The following is a 13,366-nucleotide window of genomic DNA, read 5'->3' on the forward strand; positions in this document are numbered from 1 at the left end:
TTTCCTTTGATTATCTTAATCTGTATTATTGACAATAACGTAAAAAAAATTAACAAGTCTTAAACGCGTAGAAACTACAATAAACTAATGTAATAAGCAGTGAGCGGATACTTTTTCTGCTTATTCTGTAATAGTAGAATTCAAAAAATGCCGTATCTTTAGCATATCTTGTTAGTTGCTGTCAAATAAGTTACTAAAATAATTTTGTGAACCTAGAGGAAAACATTGCACTATTTTATATCGTAATGAAAAAAGAGGGGGAAAAGAGGTAATACATGAATATATAAATGAATAATCAGCAAGTGCTTATTTTATAGATATACTCTCAGGCGCTATTTGGGTTTAGAAAACCCGTTTTTGTACGTTTGAGGAAAACACGTTTAGAAAGTTAAAACGTCATGACGAACAAATACCCACCATTGCGTTTGAGCTTAGAGTTAGTTAGACATCCATACGTTTACATAAAAAGATCTGCGTTACAGTAAGTATTTATTTTTAAGTTATTCAGTTCGTTTATATATTTCCTTTACAATTGCTCATATCAAAGTTGTGTCGGAAATGGGTATTTTTCGGTTTTGAGCCAAGTACAAAAATCGAAAGGACAATATCGGTAGGTAAGCTTCCCGAAATCGACGCAGGAATACAACCTGGTCAAAGTGGGGTAAATTCAGTCTACAAGAAGTTCCAAAGAAAATGTATTCAAATTAGGTGTTTTTATAGTTTTCATCCCGAATTTGAAATTATAGCTGTCATTGATTGCACACACTTGTTTAAAGCGCAGTCACCGACATTCCTCCCTTCCGTACTTACCGCCCCTATCAAACCACATTTGTCAAAAGTTATGCCCGTGGTTGCAACGCAGAAATCAGTTGTTCTCTTTTTTTTCATTTCATTTCATTTCTATTTGTATATTGTACGATTTTTCAAACATTTAGTTTTTCAGTTATAATTTTTCATAATGTAAAAGCTCAAAACTAAAATCCTACTATTAAAAATATTTTACCTATTTGTAAATAAGTGTATTCGACTGTGATTTTGAGTTATTTTAAGAATATTTCAAATATATTCAAGTTAATTTTTTAATTACTAAGATCCAATTTTCGCGGATATCCTACCTTATGGTCTGTTGAAGCGGACGGTAGAAGCGGTGGTGACTGATCATTTACATTGCGCTCTCATAAGAAAGGTTGTATCAGCTGATTCGGTCCACGGTTTTGCGTCGGTGACTATTTGTGCCATTAGTAACTCACGATTACATTAATCGGAAAGCATACTATAGCATCAACCTTGAAGCTGTATGTTAAAATATAATTAATGCGTAAACCTCTACTCATATTGTGACAAATTTTATTTAATAGATTTGTGATGATGACCTTAAGTTTCGTTAGTGCACTTTTACACAGGGACTCAAAAGAGTCTCAAACCAGTTTATTGTGGGCGAGGGGACGACGAGGAAAGACGAAGGTACCGTGCCACTCGTGTTCGGGTGGCACGCTTTGTATTCTTGTTCGTAACAGCTCGCTGCTACCCTTTTCAGCATTCCTTTTCACTTTCAAATTCTTTGAATAGTTGCAAGAGCGCTCGGTTTCAAATGAATTCGATCGCAAATTTGAGTTCTGTTATCTATTTTTGTATGTAATATGCAAATATGTATGCATAGAATAATAGAAATATTATGACAAATTGTAAATAAGGAGAAAATTAAGATATAGATTATGGAGTAAAGAAATTATGAATTTTTAATACGGAGTAAAGAAATTATGAGTTTTTAATACTTAAAGATTAGGAAATTCCTATTATAAATTTGGCCTTGAAAATATTAGTAGCGGATATTCAATACATTCTTGTGGATTAGGGAATTCCCGTCTTTAGTATTTCTTTGAAACTATTTAGCGGGTAGGTACTTGTATTATGCATATTGTTCTACCATATTCATGGTAATTCATTGCAAGCAAAATGTGTGACCATCATCTTAACATACAAATGAAATACGCAGCACGCAGTGTTGCGCAGTCGAACCGCACAAATATTTGTGAAAAGGAATGCAGAAAAACTAGACTCGAGTTGCTTTACTCTTTTTGACCGTGTGAATGCACAGAGCGACACCAAAAGAAAATTTGAAAAAAATGAGACTCTTTTGAGACCCTGTCTAAAAGTGCACTTACATAAATTCTCGTCTTCCTGGATCATGCCACGATGCTGGCATATATACTACTTCCACCGTAATTATTAAACTCATAACGGAGTATACAGCTAGAGCTTTCAAGCTTTAAGGCCCACTGTAGCCGTTGTTGTTGACACCAGTTTCTAATCCTGCATTCAGAAGGGAAGAAATTTAATAGAAATAGCATTTAGCATATTAAAATCACGCTTCGTTGTTTATCAAAAGAACGCGCACTTCGCTATGTGATATTTAAGTTATAATAAGAGTTATCATTTGACGAAGTGCATCCAGATACAATATTTGATTCAGTGCAATATTACTGGGAAGAAAAAAAGGTACGTCAGACTTGTATAAATTCATTGGTTTATTTTAAACATAAAATACACAAAACCAAAAAATTCAGGCATGGTCTAGGAACCGAATGAAATTGATGTAATCTCGTTTCTACAAACCGAATGATTTCAATTAACGTGTTCTGCAAACCGAGTAATTTCATTTATTTCGAAGTCCTTATATTTCACATCGAAACAGCTGTTTGAAGCAAATTACATTTATATTTAATTGATATGTAAATATTTTATTTTTCAAAAATTTAAATTTTCTCGAATTACCAGCGTGCTGCTGTGCGAGTTTTTCAAATTTTTGACATCGCATTGCAGAAGGTTAGAACAAGGCTTTTCAAATCCGTTTCAAGTTGCTGATGTACTCTTTAAATACTTTTATTGACTATTATAACTTTGTAGTTAATTTCGAAGCACAATTCCACTTTATCAGCAACAGGGAGCCAATGGTCATGGGAAAGATACAGATGTTTCATAATGAAGAAGCATCGAATGGAAAGTACATAGTTGACTAATAGTGCGGACTTTGTATTGGGAAGGATGGCAGGTCAGCTTATTACTGCAGTATTTCAGTTCCTTGGCCAACGTTTCAATCTGTATTATGTCTCCTTTCAAAATCCATTTGGGAAATCTTCATTATTTCCCATAAAATTGAGTAGACCTATCTTTTATTCGATATTTTTGTGTTTACTGCTAAGGAATGCAAAAATATGTTATTAAATTTAAGCAGCTTTTGTTACCAATCAAATGTTACACGTTAAGTTAGGTTAGGTAATCGGAATGATATTTATAAAATCACGAATGATCCTACTTGGATAGCAACGTCGGTTCGTTGTGATCAAAGTTTGCTTTGTTGATAAAGCGCCTTGAGGCTGCCATAAATTTGTTCTGGATGCATATCAAATGCAAATAGCCTAGTAGTGTTCACCCCCAACTCAAGGCATAGAAAAATGTTACCGTTTGGCACATAGCCTGATTGTTTACACTTTTTTTCACCACATTATTTGGTGAATATATTTTCGATTGTCTCTAGCCGAATACCACATGAGTCCCTTTTAAAAAATAAAATCAATATAACAATTTATTATATAAGTTTAAAATGTTTATTAAGTTTATAGGATATAAAAATGTTACAATTGTTTTAATTTGTACATCTTCAACTAAACCCTTTTTTCATTTTATTTCAAATTTATTTTTTACTAAATTGCAAATAATGCATTAAATAAATAATTGAATAACCAATTGAATTAAATTTTTAATCACGCATACCGGATAAAAAGAAACCAATTTTTTAACCCGCATACCGGATTAAAAATTTGAAATAAATTTCCCCGGATTGAAAAATAAAAAAGAAAAATTGTAATCTTTAGCATATAATTATAAATTAAAAATTGATCCCAAACATCTTGGATTAAAAAAGTAGAATTTAATTATTAATCCCAACATCGGAACTAAAAAATTAAAATCAAATTTTTAATCCCAAATTTTTGGATTAAAAAATTCGCAACCCTCATTACAACCCTGCTTTGCCAAAATATGTAATGCATTTAATTGACGATTATGAAAGTCCTATGCATTATCCTGATAGTAATATGGTATAAATAAATAATTTATATATGTATATAAAATAAAGTCGTGTTAGTTACACTATTTATAACTCAAGAACAGCTAAACCGATTTGGCTGAGAATTGGTGAGGAGCTAACTTAGAACCAGTGGAAGGGCTTACGATACTTTTTATTTCTTTATGTTAAAAGTCAATACTATTCATAAATAAAAAAATTATATATCAAATCACAATCATGTGTTCAAAATTCATGTAAGAATCATTTGAATATTTTATTACTTAAAAAAAAATTAATAATAATAATAATAACAAAACATAGCTACTGCATGAGTATATAGTATTATACTGATTGTTGCTACTGAGCAAGGTCGTTTTTTGTTAGAACTCACCATGTGCAACCAGTAAGACTGGTTTAATGTAACAACAGCAAATCGCATTGACATTTTTAATTTATTATTACAAAGATAGTGATTTTAAGTTTATTTAAAATAGTTTTAGTTGATAACTTAGAAAAAAGAAAGTTTTAATATTATTCAGTTAACTCAAAAACTTAATGCAACCGACTTTTTTTTTGCAAGGCAATTTTTTTTGGCCAGTTATCAGAGGATCTGAGCAGTTGGTTGTCGACTTAATTCAATCGGACTTTTTCCGAGAGCTTTAGATTTTGTTCCGTTGCTTTTATTCCACATTTTTTCAAACTTTGTAAATATATATTCAAGTAATTTCAATATAACAGTATTTTCAATATATTTGTAACCAACAGATTCAAATCTATGTTTTAGGTTGTCATATGTTTTGTAGCTTTATCGACAAATATCAAAAATATATATACATATGTAGGTAATAATAGAACAAACGTTTAATGAAATTATGAAAAGAAATATTAAAACAAAGCACAAATAAACATGACCATGTACCTACATACATACATACACACGCCCACGTAACCAAGCCATCACAAAAGTTCTTGGTAGAAACACATGAATTACACAGTGAGGGGCAACAGGTGGCAGCTGAATTTGATAATATAGGCTAAGAACACATTAACTCATATTATAAAAAATGTTTCATTTGAGGGCAAGATAGGGATCACAACATTTTCTCTAACTCAAATCAACACATAAAAAATACACCACTCGACAAGTCACTAACAAACAAACAATAGGTAAACATATTATTACATAAAGATTACTTAGTTATATAGTCTCTACCTCTATGTTCAATACTCATTCTAATTTAATTCAATTAAACGTGATTTAATATTAAAATTTTAATTTTTTAAGAAAGCTAAATTTAAAACTTCGTTTCCTGCACATTCTGCTTGTTTTAATATTCTCTACTCTTTCCTTATTTGTAGAACGTAGGACCGGGATAGACTAAAATTGCATTAATCGTTCATTTTATTGTTCTCATAATTAATAGGTTTGATACTTTAGCTACCAAAACCATTAGCGGCCAAAAGTGTAGAAGTTGATCAAATTATTTTCAACTTACAACAGTAACATTATCTAGATATACTCGGAATGACATCTGTTTAATATTGTAACTTTGTTCTCACCTTTTCGCTCCACTTTTCGTTCCACTAAACACTCACGTATTTGTACAAATTAGAAAAAAAAATATTACACAATTTGTTCCAGTTGCAAACATTTAACGCAATTTACAATGTAATATATTTACAAATATGTTAATATTTTTATCAATAAATCAAAAAATTAAACGTCATTTGGATAATATTAAAGTATAATCGGGATATACGACCGTGGAAAAAAGGTGGAACTTCAAACTGCGACTTCCCTGTTGATGTTTTCGATGGAAAAGAGGCTCGGTGCGATCGCCCTCCCTGGTTTTGTTCATGTTGGTGTGTAGAGTTATTCTGCTGTGTGTGGGTGTATGCTGCTGCTCCCAGCAAGGTTGCCTTGATGCGTGGTGTGTGGGTGTGCTGATGTTTCCAGATGTGGTGTGCCAGTGTTGTCCTGTAAGTGGTGTGTTATGTGTGAGTGGTGTGTTGTGTCGTCGCATGAGTGGTGTGTTGTGCAGTGTTGTTGACTGCATTAGGGTTGGATGGATGGATGGATGGCTCATTTAGCCATCCCGGCCCCCCTAGGCGAATGTTTCGCCTAGCAGTCGCTGGAGTTGTTGCAACGTTGCCACGACGTTGCTGAGGCCTGTCCTGCGACGATGATGCGGCCTTAAGGGTTGTGGTCGTGTTGAGGTGCTATTGAGCTGACGCCAAGTACGGGGTGCGGCGAGTGCTTGTCGTCGACGGGATTATGCTGCATGGCTTGGCTGTGGACGACGGCCTGCATCATGGCTGCAGGGTACTGAGGGCCGTGCGACAGGGCGTCCTGGGTTTCGATGCAGCAAGGTATGATTTGGCCTGTCGCAGTGTTGGCACACGATATCGGACACGCATTCCTGCATGTCATGCGTCTGGGCCAAGCAATTCAAACAATGCCCATGTGCCTGGTCCACCTGCTGACGTTGATTGGGTGTCATACCCTAAAATGGGGCAGTGCTGCAGCCGGTGTGAACGGCAACAAAGCGGGCAGCGGAGGCGAGGCGGCTCCGAGTCTAAAGTAGGCATTGGGCGCATGGCACGTCGTGAAGCTATTGGTGCAGTTGTTGCTGGTGTTATTCGTGGCGCTGCTACGGGGGTAGCCCCAGGGCGCGGCACAGTGACAGCCAAATGCATGGTTGGCGTAGGTGTAACTGACATTTCAGCGTCCATAACTACCTGTATGGAAAAAAAGGGCGAGTTTAGTTACGACTCAGTGATATAGATAATGGAGCCTTTAAAATGTAACCAACTTTATTTGGTTGGTGGGGGTCGTATTAGTCCACCCATTATTGTATTAGTATATATTGTGGTGATTTATCATATTTGCGGTTTATTTCGGTTTTAGGTTATTAGACGGATATTTTGTTTTCTGCGTGTATATATAATATTATTGTACGGATGTTTTAGTACTTGCGTTTTCGCTGTTATCTGCGATTGGTAGGAAGCATGGTTTAACGAGCGGCCTGGTTAGCGTACCGGTTCGAGTACGGAGGTCAACTACTCGTATATGATCGTCGGAACCATGATGTAGCTTCTCTATGCAACCAAGCCGCCATTCTGTAGGGGGGAGACAATCTTCATGTATTAGGACAAAATCTCCAAGCTTTGGCGCCTGTTCGGGAGTTTTCCAGTGGTACCTTTTATGAAGGTCCTTTATATACTCCTCCTTCCATCGGCGGCTAAAATCATAATGGAGAATTTTAATTCTTTCCCATCTATTATGTAAGGACAGCGACTCCACGCCTGGCTCAGGTATGGCCAGAATGGGTGCTCCTTTTAGAAAGTGCCCTGGAGTTAGGGCTGTGAGATCTGAGGGATCTTGAGATAGTGTGGTAAGTGGACGTGAATTGACAACGGCTTCAATGCGAATTAATAATGTTGTAAATTCTTCATAATTAAATTTGTAGTTTCCAGCTGATTCCCATAAACCACCCATATGAGGAGCGCTTGGAGGGATAAACTGCCAGTTAATACCTTGGGGAGGGTACTTTTGTACAAATGAGATTTGCTTGGCAAAATTCACGAACTGTTTCTCTGTGGCTCCTTGAGCTCCTATAAATGTTTTGCCATTGTTGCTCATGAGTTTTGACGGAAAACCGCGTCGTCCGACGAAGCGAGCAAATGCCGCGAGAAAAGCCTCCTTTGTCAGATTCGTACATAGCTCGAGGTGCACTGCTTTTGTCGTAAAACAGACAAAGACAGCCACATAGCCTTTCATGAGGATGGGAGACCTTAACATGGTACCTTTATCAGAAAAGGCCCAGCAAAGTCGACACCTGTGATGGTGAAAGGCAGAGCGAAGTTACAGCGATTCGGTGAAAGTGCTGCCATAATCTGCGTTCGCATCTTCTGCTTATGCATAGTGCAGATCTTGCACATGAAAATGCATTTCTTTATTTTGGGCTTGAGTCTTGGAATATAAAACTCTTGACGGACTATTTGTCGCATGAGGCGATGTTCTGCGTGTAGCAATAGCACGTGGGCATAGTTAAGGTATAAAGTGGCAAGTTGCGATTTCTCTGGGATAACTATGGGATGACGTTAGTTATACGTCAGGCTTGAATTGGCAAGCCGACCATTCGCACGGAGTACTTCTTTCGTGTCAATGAATGGATTTAAGACTAAGAGTGAACTCTTTTTATCTATAGGCTTCGATTCTCTTAGTAATGATATTTCTCGGCTGAAGTAACGCGCTTGCGTAGTTGCGATAAGAGCGACCTTTGCTTTTTGTAAGTCTAGGTGCGGCACTGTATCGTATTGGGAATATAATGGGGTCGCTCTATGAACTTGAATCGCTCGAAGATGTCATAATCCTGCAATGTTGTGTGAAAGGATTCGATTTTTCGACTCTCTGGGGCAATTATGTTACGCATGGGCGATTGTGGCCAAGAATCGGGAGATTCTATCAACCATCGGGGGTCATTCCACCATAGGGTGGTGGTGGCAAGGTGCAGGGGTTTGCACCCTCTTGTACCTAGATCAGCTGGATTGTCAGCACTGGCTACATGTCGCCAGGTGGCTGATCCTATTAAGTCAAGTATTTGAGACGTTCGATTGGAAATATATGTCTTCCATGCATGTGGTGGTTTTTCTAACCAGGCTAGTACGATTTCAGAATCGGACCACAGATACAATTTGTATTTTGAGATGTTTAAATGTATTCGCACCATGGATACTAGTTTGGCTAGTAATAGCGCTCCACAAAGTTCAAGTCGTGGTAGACTTATTGTTTTTAAAGGAGCCACTTTTGCTTTTGCTACTAGTAAGTGGCTTGTGGTCGTAGTGTCGCTTTGTGTGCGAACATATATAATTGCGCAATATGCCTTTTCAGAAGCGTCACAGAAGCCGTGTAGTTCGACTTTGTGCTCTGAGGCATAATTTACCCATCGTGGGATTTGTATCTGTAAGATATCATTTAGATTGCTCGCAAACTGGGACCACTTTTCTAAACGAAGTGGTTTTACTTGTTCGTCCCAGTCGGTTCCATCTACCCATAATTCTTGTATTAGGATTTTGGCTTGAATTATAAGTGGCGAAAGCCACACTGCGGGGTCGAAAAGCTTTGCCACAGAGGATAGAATTTGTCGCTTCGTTATGGCGGATAATGCAGATATTGACTCTGTAGTGTATGAAAACTGGTCAGATATCGCATTCCATTGGATCCCCAGAGTTTTTGTTGTACTTTCCTTTTCGAATTTAAGGAAATTAGTGTCCAACAGATTCTTGTGACTCGTATGCTTGAGAAAGAGTGTGACTTCCAGACAAGATATCGTCTACATAAGTTTGAGTTTTTAACACTTCGGCTGCCAGAGGAAATTCTGACTTTGTGTTGTCTGCCAATTCGTGGAGTGTTCGAATGGCTAAATATGCGGCACAGTTGATGCCAAAGGTAACTGTTTTTAGTTTATAGTCGCGTAGGGAGCTATTGGGAGATTTTCGGAAAATAATTCGCTGAAAATCTTGGTCGCCTTTATGTACGACTATCTGCGATACATTTTTTCGATATTTTCGTTAAATACATATTTGAATATACGCCAATTTAAAATAAGTAGCATTAACTCTGGTTGAAGCGTGGGTTTCGTAAAAGGATATCATTTAGGGAATTCCCCGAGCTAGTGCATCTTGATGCATTAAAGACAACTTTTACTTTAGTTGTTTTTTTGTCTGGCTTAACTACTGCATGATGTGGCAAGTAAAATGAGTAGTATTTGCCATTGGGGATTTTTTCGCATGGGCTTACTTCCTCCATGTAGTCTAACTGGAGGTATTCTTCCAACACACCATCATATACTGGTTTGAGTTCGTCTTTTTTTAAGTAGGTTTTTTTCCATACTTTGAAACTGCTGTATTGCAGAGGTACGAGAGTGAGCTAAGGCGATTGTGTTGGGAAATTATTGTTGTAGGGGTAATCGTACGACATACCGACCATTATCTGTCGTTACAATACTGATCTTCTAGGGTTGTAATTGGAATTGGGGGAGGTTCTTCTAACTCCCAAAATTTTTTTAATTGTGAATTGAGGTATTCATTTGAGATTTTCTCAACTTGAGTTGTCATAGTGGTAACTGGTTCCGTAACTTGTTCAATTAGGATCCAACCGAAAATGGTATTTTGTGCCAATAGTGTGTTTCAAATTTTCTCAACACCCTGGAGTATTATCTGAGGTAAGAGATCGCTGCCTAAAAGAATGTCTTTTTGAGCGGGGGTGTGAAACCTTTTTCCAATGTTTGCTATTTATATGATAGCTTGGAAGCATATTTGTTAGCTGCGGTAAGACTATAGCTTCTGTTTTAATTTTCCTATCCGCTTGGGGGGTAGTTTCAAAGTTGGCTTGTTTTGTTGGCAGTTGTAGCCTATTTTGTGCCCTAGACGCTATGAAAGATCGTTGTGATCCCTGGTCTATTAAGGCCCTAAGTTTAAACAGTTCTCCTCGGTGTTCGATGGAGACGACCGCTGTGGGTAGTAGTACCCTACTTTGGTTTTCGCTGTGTAGCGTTTGAGTCTTTAATGCCTTTGAGAAGCATGGTGCTTCTTGGCAATTTTCGGGATTTGTTGTTGAAACTAAACCCGTGGCTCTTTTCATATTTTCGCTGATTGTGGGTGAGCTGGATTAATTGTTATTATGAAGCATAGAATGATGTCGTTCATGACAATAAACGCAATTAAATTTGCTTTCGCACTCTTTAAGTGTATGCGCATGTGACAAGCAGTTTGTGCTCCGTCCTGTACATAGTTCGCATGACGTTTGTTTGTACTGTTCGGATGTGAACGTTTGATTTTTGAAGAAGCTTCTATTTAAATTGCTGTTGCTACTGGCTTGGACGATTTCGTATTGGGTTATTAAAAAGTCTTACATTTGTTTCCACGTTGGGCATTTTTTTCGAGATGAGAGCGATTGCTCCCACAAAAGTAACGCTTTTTCTGGTGAAGCGGCGGTGCATATATTTACCAGTATTGGGTCCCAGCTGTCTGTGGGAATATTTTGTGTCGATAGATCCGACAAGCAATTAGAAACAGTGGATTGCAGTTTTATAAACTCTTCACTTGTTTTCTTTTGAATCTTAGGCAAGTTCATTAGTATCGTTACTTGATTATCGACCAATATTCTCTCATTTTCATATCTAGATTTAAGAGCTTCCCAAGCCAAATTGAATTTATCGTCATTTAGTGCGAACTGTTTTACTATTACGCCTGCTTGACGGAGGTGATACAATTTTTGTGCATTTGATAATTTGGGTGGTTCATGTAAACGGCTGTAAACATGTCCCGGAAGGACGGCCATTGTTCATAACCACCATGAAAGATTTCTGTATCACATGTGGGCACCTTGAGTTGGATGCCTGAACTTGCCTCTTGACTTTGTACTTGTGGCAGCTCTACTCGCTGATGTGGAGTAGGTGCAATTGCTTTCATTAGCTTTAGTTGATCGGAAATCATTGCTTTAGTTTCTTCGAACTGGTCTAAGCAGTTCTCATATTTGGCGTAAGCCGATGACATAAAATTTTCTGGTAGATCTGAGTCGTCAGATTCTACTCTGGCGTCATATGAAGTCTAGAGACTTGACCAAAAATTGTCAAGATTGTCTTTTTTGATTTCTAATACCGATTCAGAATTGTCCTGAATCGGCGAAGATGAGAATCTAGTGCAGTATCTTATGAAACTGTCACTTTCCGAAATGAATTTTGTGTAAGAAATGTCTCTACCCCTTTTTTGTTTTGTCGCACCTTGCTTGGAGCATGTAGCTTCTTCAGGTGCACATGGACTTTTTTCGTCCGAAATCATTTTAGGTACTTTTAATAGTTGTGAAGATTTAAATTCTTTTAAATCTGTGCCCATTTACAAAAATTGAAAATTTAAAAAAAAAAACAAATTTTATCAATGTATATTTAATAAAATAAGCGATACTTTGTAAATTATAACTACAACCGAAACTTTTTTACGTAAATACGAGTTTTTAATTCAGATACAATAAACAAAGGTGCGTGAATTAAAATTTTTTTTTTGTATAATTAAGACCGATTTTTTATTTGAGTTATCAAATAAGTATTTGTAATATATATTATTATTTGTAATAATTGCAAAAGTTTATTAATAACCGCAATTATTTATTTATAATAATTTTTTTTATTTTTATTTTTGTTGTGTCCGCAAGTCCTATAGGGTATACCGAGTTAAAAGACCTAATTTTTTTGTGGTGATTGATGTGCAGGAACGATGCGCACGCGGTGGCTGCCAGCAGGAGAAGAGGCCGTTAACCGTGTTGTATCGTCTTTTATAATAACAGCAGGCGTCCTCGAGCCTAACTGTTGACTATGAGTTCGCTGTTCCGTTTTGTGTCGTATTCGTTTCAGCGTTCCTTGTAAGCCAGGATCAGCTGACTTGCTGACATGGTGTTGCCATGTTATATTGTCATATATAATATTATATTGTGGCTCATCCCACAAGTACTCCCCTTCTCGGAGTACGTTATCGAAATCATTGATAATTTAAAAAGGTGATCAGTAGTTCAGCGGAATCTGACGCGTCTCTTGGGTAACGGTGTAGGTGAGCTGAAATCGGATTCTGGTGGGCGGTATGATGACGACGAAAATCGAGATGTCCCAGATTCGGATGACTCCGGTGAAGTTGATGTAATAAGCGTTGTGTTGTTGTCATCGTCGTTGTTCTGCTCACTGTCGTTGAGCTTATCGTCAGGAAGGAGGTAGACAGGCTTTAGTCGATCGATAGAAACTGTAGTGTTGTCGCCTCTGACGTTTACGATGAAATGTTTCTCATGCCTTGAAATGACTCGGTGAGGTCCTTCATACGGTGAAGTGAATGCGTGGTGTGGAGCGTCGCGACGAACAAAAACGTGTGAACATGTCGATAGTTCTTTAAAAATAAATGTTTTCCTCTGACCATGTCGGACGATAGGTTGAGGTGCGAGGTCTGCGAAGTAGTTTCTCAAACGTTCTGCCATATTGGATGGTGGCAAACCAGATCGTGGCGAAGGAGCGAGGAATTCACCTGGTAGACGAACTGGCTCTCCATAAACAAGATCGGCAGGAGTTGCGCCAAGATCTTCCTTCCAGGCAGCGCGAATTCCAAGAAGGACGATTGGTAGCATGTCGACCCATAAGTTATTTTCGTGACAACGAATCGCATCCTTCAAATGACGGTGAAGACGTTCCACCATTCCATTTGACTGTGGATGGAAAGTGGTGGTGTGTATGTGTTTACTGCCGAGGAGACGAG

The sequence above is a fragment of the Bactrocera oleae genome, chromosome 3, assembly GCF_042242935.1.
Source record: "Bactrocera oleae isolate idBacOlea1 chromosome 3, idBacOlea1, whole genome shotgun sequence".
Lineage (NCBI taxonomy): Eukaryota > Metazoa > Arthropoda > Insecta > Diptera > Tephritidae > Bactrocera > Bactrocera oleae.